Source organism: Coloeus monedula, assembly GCF_965178545.1.
Source record: "Coloeus monedula genome assembly, chromosome: 1".
NCBI lineage: Eukaryota > Metazoa > Chordata > Aves > Passeriformes > Corvidae > Coloeus > Coloeus monedula.
The window spans coordinates 111394789-111403781 of record NC_138781.1 but is presented as its reverse complement, the minus strand read 5'-3'; positions in this window follow the sequence as shown (position 1 = coordinate 111403781).

Genomic DNA, 8993 nt, shown 5'->3' with positions numbered 1-8993 from the left:
TCTAGTTAATAAATTAGTGCTATTGACATTTCCATGAATTTGAGGGAGGTACACAAATACCTGTGGGATAAACTCTTTGATTGGATTTAGACATTCTACCCTCTAGAGTAATGGTTTTAAATCATCACTCTTTGAGGTCTGCTTTGAAGATAAATGAAAGGTACCTCAAGAAGAAACAAGCCTATTTCCTAAACTTACATCCACTGTATGTCCCTGAGTAATACTGGTGGGCATGATAGAACAAATCACATAATATTGTAAGCAATTGCTCCAGAATGACAGATGGACAGAAGTTTTCTTGCTCTTTTTACTCAACTGAGAAAATCAATTACCACATCCTTGTGGACAGGGGTTGGCAACCTCCCAGTGTGTGGAGCTCCTGACCTCTCCATAGGAGCTGGATTAACCAGGCTGACCACTGGTGAGTATTCAGGTATCTGTAAACACTGACTGCACACAGATGCCTTGAGAGCAAGTCATCTCAACAGACCTGCAGAGGCCTCAGTCATCTTTTAGACTGGACTAGCATGTCTGTTAGCAATAAATATCTAATCATACCTCAGCACAGCACCAGCCCACAGACATTCATCAATCACCGGGTGCCATGGGTACGGCACAACACAGTGCAGCAAAGCCATGGCACCACTGGCACCATCACCGTCCTTTATCAGCGCTGCACACACTGCCTCCCTTCACGAGGCAGCAGCGTGCTCTGGGAAGGTGGTGGCACTGGCAAACACAATCATTCATGGCTCTTCCCATAACAGGGCCTTCTCCTGTTCCTGATTTACCAAGATTCCCCTCTCAGTATGGAAACGCAGAAGTGACTGTGACTCTCTGATACTTCTTGACACTCCTCCAAAGGCTGGTGATAGCAGCCTAAGATCTGCAAAGACAATTCCTGATGCCAAGAACTGTACTGAAGTGTACTTTTTGTTCAGCTCAATATTTAAAGTTGGATAGTATCCACCAGGCATGGCTGAAATGAGCACTGTGTGGATACAACTGAATATATTGCCTGATCCAAGCAAGAGTAGAAGGGAAAAGTCAATTACTCTGCACTGAGAAGGCTTTCCCATTCAGCTGGCTAGAAACAGACCAGGGATCTCTTGGTATTGTTAATATTTGAACCACTTTATTTTTCTATACCAAATTATCCCCAGATTTTCAGCATAATATTCTCTTGTCATAAGCTTTCTGGACTTAAATGAAGAAACAGAAATCAACATACATTCAAAGCCAGACAAGCTTTTGGATGGCAACCATGTTCTGGCAATTTAGCATGTAAGCACATGTGTCTGGGGTGAGACGTCAGCACAGAAACTGGAAACACTTCCGAAGGTACCTTTCATTGCCATGCTTCAGATTCCCCTTCCTCACCCTGCCATGAGTGAAGGTGATTTCCTGAACCCAGTGACTGGCTGCAATCATGACACTTTCTATCTTAGCTCTAGGAACATCAAAAGGTAGATCAATTATGATTTTAGAGTGCCCACAGTCAACTGTTTTAAGTCAAACAAAGGTTTGACAACACATTCTAGTTTTAAGGCAAGCTTTAAAAAATACTGCACTGCTGGATGACCACAGAGTATTCCATGGCCAAGGCTAAATGGACACCACTGCATCAGGCAAATATTCTAGAGAATACCGTGACTACTGTTTAAAGGCAAACAGAGTGAATTGATAAGGTAGAGGTCAACAAGTGTTCTGATATAAAACATTTTTTAAAAAAGCAGACCCAGATCATGGTAGAGTAACTTTTATTGCAGAGATCAGTAGGCCAGCACAGCTATTCATAAGTACTGTACATACACAAGTGCCTCATGCTTATGCCAGCCTGCACAGGGCTAAAATGGAAGCATATAACCAATTAGTGTTAATAGGCAAACAATCATAACAAGTGTTAACAAGTGATGGTGGAGAGGCTCTGTTTTTCATTTTATTACTGATCTCTAGTAAGTGTTATTATCATCATAGAATAACATTCTATTATGAAATGCACATGCACAGCATTAAAGCCTTTGATAGTCCAATACTTGCCAGTGGCAGCAAAATTGTAAACAAAATGAAAGAATCACTTCTGAAATGCCAACAGCCATTAGTATTCACAAAGTTTAGAGGATGCAGAGAGCCAATACACTAAAGTGTAAATAACAGGAATTTACTGTGACCTGGGGATCTACAGAATCAATTGAATATTCAGTTTCTTCCTATTTTTCAAAAGAGCCTAAACATACCTGCTTAATCTCAATTGATTTGTGCCTGAACTAGGGTATTGAGTCTGTTACATATTTTCAATCTTTTTAGCCAAAAGAGTCCCCTAACATTTTTCTCTTTTATAACACAGCAAGCAGCTGCAACTAATCATATTTCACTATGGTTTTGTATATCTGTTTTGTTTTAAAAGAAATTTTACTTAACCAACAAAAATGCAACTGAGCAACTTCTGCTCACTGTAGAAATAAGATTTTTCAGAAGACTGGCAGAATTGGACATGATATCAGATACAATTAGGACAATGTATTTATTTTAAATTTTAGCTAGGAGGACATGGGTTGAGGAAAAAAAAACCACCTTGAAATGAAGAAGTTTACAGGACAAGACAGACTTAATCTTTGCCTGCTTTCTGATCACAGACAGATGACATAAAAATTATGGGTGCATTTTATATAACTACCTCTTTATTGCAATCATTTCTTCAGCTTTGACATACAACCAGAACAGTAAGCCAACAAGGCTTACATTCCTGTGTTGGAAATATGCAGTCTCCATCCATCAGGAAAAGTCACAATGGGAACTCAATCTACAACATCCTGTATCATAACCGAGTAGCACCAAGCCCCTCCCAAGCCACCTTCAGCACCAACACAGCATAGCAGGGAAGTGCACACAAGTCACTTTACTGCCCTGCATAGGCTACATTTAGGAAACTTTCCTGAACTATTAAATAAGCAATTATGACGATGCACAATATTAAATACAGATAGGGTTGTGTCAACCAAGCTACTAATTTTGGGCTTTGGGCTTTTTAAATTCTTCCCTGCAGAAATATTAGGGTTATTCAAGTAAGCATTATGCCTTCCCTTCCAACACATACCTCTTTCTTCAGAAGATACCTAAAATTCAGTGAAGGAAGGAAAAAAGAAAATGTAATACAGCAAAGTCCTACTGGGGAATAGGGTTTTAATGAACACACGAAGCAACTAGGTGACATCTTTATCAGCCCTCATAAACCTTGATTGAATATACAGTGATAAGGCCTGTTTAAACTGTCATCCTCACGATAACACAGGCAGAGACAACGTGGGCCTTAGCAACAACCTGTGTGAGGGAGGCCCTTTCCGAAGAGTAGGCACCGCTAGGCAATGTCTGTCCTGTGAACAGTCCAGAGCCCGCACAGCTGCCTGGGCTGTGCCACGCTGAGAGGCACAGGCCTGAGGGCTGCCCAGGAGGGTATAACCACATCTTTTCCAGCACTGGCTGGAAGAGCATCTGCGTCAGTGCTTGTCTGGCTTTGGGGATGGCCAACTCTCTGGGGAAGGTGGGTGCTTTGAGTCAGAGTGACCTTCAGCACTGTCTTGGGGTGACTTTATGCTGTGTATCCCCTATTGCTGCTCTATGCCCAGAAATTAATTTTGTGCCTTTCCATGCCTTTAAATGGAGCCTGAGGGGGGGGGAGAGGAAAAAACCAAGTGAACTTTTCAAAGCAGTTGTTCAAGGACACAGATACACTCTTCTCTGCATTCTTCCGCTGCAGTAGCAAGAGCAGAGGAAGCACCCTGCTTGCTTTTCAGCCAGCTTTTGGCTCCTTTTCTCCGGAGGGAGACGGAGAGTTGAACTTTGTTTTCCTGTGACTTCCGTTTTTTCCCTTCTTGTCTTCTGGACTGTTTCAACATCAGAACACATTGGGAGAATTTTCCACTGAGGCCCTGGATGTGGGCCCATGACCCAGCTCCAAGGAGAAGGAAAGAGATTACACCTACAGAAGGACTCTGAAATTTCCCCAGGTTTCTCTCCACAGTGAGAGGTTTTATTATTTAGCATTATTATCCTTTTCCTGTATGTTTGTTAAATAAATAGTTTTTATCTCTTTCACTTTCCTCCAATGAAAGGAGATTTCCCAGCCGCTGGTGCATGGTAAGGGATGTGGTACACCCACTCAATGCCATGTTCTCTAGCCCAGGTGTTAATAAGGCTATTCTTGAAATGAGTCCCATTGTCAGACTCGATTCTCTCAGGGGTGCCATGCCTCCAAAGGACTTGCTTTTCCAGGCCCAGGATGGTGTTCCGGGCAGTAGCGTGAGGCACAGGGTAGGTCTCCAGCCATCCAGTGGTGGCTTCTACCATTGTGAGCACATAGCGCTTGCCTTGGCGGGTTTGAGGCAGTGTGATGTAATCAATCTGCCAGGCCTCCCCATACTTGTATTTGGACCATCGCCCACCATACCACAGAGGCTTCACCCGCTTGGCCTGCTTGATAGCAGTGCATGTCTCACAATCATGGATAACCTGGGAGATACTGTCCATGGTTAGATCCACCCCTCAATCTCGTGCCCACCTATAGGTGGCATCTCTGCCCTGATGACCTGAGGCATCATGGGCCCACCGAGCTAGGAACAACTCTCCTTTATGTTTCCAATCTAAGTCTATCTGTGACACTTCTATCTTTGCAGCCTGATCTACCTGTTTGTTGTTTTGGTGTTCCTCATTATGCCCCTACTCTTGGGGACGTGAGCATCTACATGGCGGACTCTCACAACCAGCTTTCTTACTCGGGCAGCGATGTCTTTCCACTCTTCAGCAGCCCAGATTGGTTTTCCCCTATGCTGCCAATTAGCTTTTTCCCACTTTTCCAGCCATCCCCACAGAGCATTGGCTACCATCCATGAATCAGTGTAGAGGTAGAGCTTTGGCCACTTCTCTCTTTGAGCAATGTCCAGGGCTAGTTGAAAAGCTTTGAGTTCAGCAAGTTGGCTTGATCCACCTTCTCCTTCAGTAGCTTCTGCAACCCGTCGTGTGGGACTCCATACGGCTGCTTTCCACTTTCATTTCATCCCTACGATTCAACAAGAACCGTTGGTGAAAAGAGCGTAGCGTGTGTCTTCTGATGGCAGTTGGTTGTACGGTGGAGCTTCTTCAGCGTGTGTCACTTGTTCTTGTTCTTCTTCATCACTGAGACCAAAGTTTTCACCTTCAGGCGAATTTGTGATTATTTCCAAAATCCCAGGGCGACTCAGTTTTTCGATATGGGCACACTGTGTGATGAGAGCAATCCATTTGCTCCACGTGGCATTGGTGGTGTGTTCGGTAGAGGGAACCTTTCCTTTGAACATCCACCCCAGCACTGGTAGTTGGGGCGCCAGGAGGAGTTGTGCTTCAGTTCCGATTACCTCTGAGGCAGCTTGGATTCCTTCATAGGCTGCCAAGATTTCCTTCTCTGTTGGGGTGTAGTTGGCTTCAGACCCTCTGCAGCTTCAACTCCAGAATCCCAGTGGTCAGCCCCGAGTCTCATCAGGCACCTTCTGCCAAAGGCTCCAGGACAGACCATGGCTCCCGGCTGCAGAGTAGAGCACGTTCTTCACCTCTGGTCCTGTCGTGACTGGGCCCAGGGCTACTGCATGAGCGATCTGCTTGATCTGGGCAAAGGCTTGCTGCTGCTCTGGGCCCCAACGGAAATGGTTCTTCTTTCAGGTAACCAGGTAAAGAGGACTCACAATCTGGCTGTACTTGGGAATATGCATCCTCCAAAAGCCTATGGCACCTAGGAAAGCTTGTGTTTCCTTCTGTTGGCTGGTGGAGACATTGCTGTGATCTTATTGATGACCTTGGTGGGAATCTGATGCTGTCCATCTTGCCATTTCACTCCCAGGAAATTAATCTCTCGAGCAGGTCCCTTGACTTTGCTCTTCTTGATGGCAAAACCAGCTCCCAGGAGAATCTGGATGATTCGCTTTCCTTTCTCAAACACCTCTGCTGCAGTGTTCTCCCACACAATGATGTCATCAATGTACTGCAGATATTCTGGAGCCTCACCCTTTTCTAGTGCAGTCTGGATCAGTCCATGACAGATGGCGGGACTGTGCTTCCAGGCACTTGATTCCAGGTGTATTGCACACCCCTCCAGGTGAAGGCAAACTGAGGCCTGCACTCTGCTGCCAGACGAATGGAGAAAAATGCATTGGCAATGTCAATAGTGGCGTACCACTTCGCTGCTTTGGACTCCAGCTCGTACTGGAGCTCCAACATGTCCGGCACGGCAGCGCTCAGCGGTGGAGTCACTTCATTCAAGGCACGATAGTCCACAGTCAGTCTCCATTCTCCTTCAGACTTGCACACAGGCCAGATGGGGCTGTTGAAGGGTGAGTGGGTCTTGCTGACCACCCCTTGGCTCTCCAGCTCACGGATCATCTTGTGGATGGGGATCACAGCATCTCGAGTTGTCCAGTACTGTTGATGATGCACTGTTGAGGTGGCAATTGGTATTCTTTGTTCTTACCCCTTCAGAAGGCCTACTGCAGATGGGTTCTCTGATAGTCCAGGCAAAGTGTTCAATTGCTTAATGCCCTCTGTCTCCATAGCAGCTATTCCAAAAGCCCACTTGAGTCCCTTTGGGTCTCTGAAATACCTGTTTTGGAGGAAGTCTATGCCCACAATGCACAGGGCCTCTGGACCAGTCACAATGAGATGTTTCTTCCACTCATTTCCGGTCAGGCTCACCTCAGCTTCCACCAGGGTCAAATCTTGTGATCCACCTGTTACACCAGCAATAGAAACAGATTCTACCCCCACATGCTGCGATGGAATTATTGTACACTGCGCACCAGTGTCAACCAAAGCATCACATTTTTGTGGTTCTGAGGTACCAGGCCAATGAATCCACACAGTCCAAAAAACATGGTTTTCCCTGGCCTCTACCTGGCTAGAGGCAGGGCCCCTCTAGTCCTGGTTATCCTTCTTTCCCTGGGCCTGCATCTTAGAGGTTCCTTCATGGGAATCGGACATGTCGTCGTCTTTTCCATCATTTCTGGCAGTTTGGCTACTGGCAACTGGAGCTACTTCCTTTTTGGTAGAACTTCCTTTCTGAGTCTTGCGCTCCTTCAATTCATGCACCCGTGCTGCCAGGAGCAGAAGTGGGTTGTCTCTCCCACATTCTCTTGTTTTCCCCACTATCATACAGGAAATACCACAGCTCACTTCATGGGATGTACCTTCTCTCTCTCTCTGGGGAACGTCTGCGTTTGGTAGCAGAATCTCTGATCTGTACCACCGAGATTTGGAGAAGGCCCTCTTTAACCTCCTTCTTGAGTTCCTGGTGATTCTTCTCTATCTTCTCTTCCACTTTCTACAGACGTTTTTCCACAGCTGCGATTCTTGCATGTGTTGGGCCATGTACGGAGTCTGCATATGCTCGGAGCTTCATCGCCATATCCCACATGGTCCCATTCCCACCGTGATCCGGTTTCATCATTGCTAAAGCAGAAGCATATTCTTGTGGCCCAAGTTGTATGAGTTTTCACCACATCACCGCGTCAACTCTGACCCTGCCTGGACTCCTCAATCCTGGGTCATTCGTGTAGACAATCTCTACCACCACTAGCTCTCTCAAGCGTTGGATCCCTTGTTCCCTGGTCTTCCACTGGGTTTGCTGCATATAGAAGTCGCCTGTGCACAGATACCTTTCATTCACGCCTGTCAAAACCCATGTCCAGAGACTGGCAGAGTCAGCCCCCCCTTATCATCGCTTGGTCGATCACTGGATCATGCGACAGGGATCCTAAATGCCTCACTTCAGCACCATCCAGCATCACATCATCACCTGCAGCATCCCAAATATGGACCATCCTACTTATTGTGGATTCATCAGACCGTCGGGTGTAGTCCTTTATTAGGCTGTGAAGGTCCTTTATGGACATGGACTCAGTAATGTTCTCTGTGCCTGAGTCAGTTGATGGCTTTGAGGTTCCTTCCCCTGCATCATCACCACCTTTCACTGGGCAATCAGTTTTCGTTGTGTACTTTTTTCTCATGACAGGAGCCACTGTCAATGGCTTAGGATCTCCATCTGGTTGCAGCCAAGTGTGACTGGGGTGTCTGCTGATTTATCTTCCTGCCCCTCTACCTTTACCTACTGCTCTACAGTACCTAGCAGTGTGCGATAGGCATATGCCAAGGCCCCACATACTGCAATGAGCTTTTTCTCATTAGAATTGTCACTGTATTTCTCTCTCAGATATTTCCCCACCTCAGCTGGGTTCTGAATTTGTTCAGGGGGAAAATTCCAAGCTACTGGGTCAGAGAATTTCTTCAGGATTTGGCCCATATCCTCCCATTCCCCGCATCACTCAGGACTTTCCACTTCTGGGTCAGATGTCTTGTTAGTCACCCTAGAAATCTGAGTTCTCATTCTAGACAAGCTGCAAACCACATAGAGGAAGCTTACCAGATAAAATACCAGGAAGGTGGTCTCTTTAACAACCAGGGGAAACTGAACATTCTCAAAAGATAATGTCTCAAATTAAAAGCAGAGGGACATGAAAGGCTGGGAAACCCCATCTCCTCCACCTCTAACAAACTGGGTGCAATTACTAATAAACCCCCAAAAAAGGCTACTGAAACTAGGACTGGGGTTAGGACGGAGAAACCACATATCATACACACTTTGAACTGCCTGTACCTCTGTTAACTTCTTATAAATCATTATCACCAAGCACAGCAAAATAGAAATCCGGATTTGAATCCCTGCTCTGCAAAAGTTACGTATGGGACAAGATTGGAGCAAGTTGTGGATAGGCAAACAGGCCTAGGGACCAGAAAGACTTGGGTACATCAAACCAGAGAGACATTATGAACTCAACCAACATGGTGACTACTTTACCCCAACACAAACTAATTAAATTCAGACCAAAATGTAATTAGTACAGGTTCTTTCACTTTCCTTTGAGCCACGCCTTGGGTGCCACTAAATTATTTGTGCCAGTTTGGACAAATTTGGA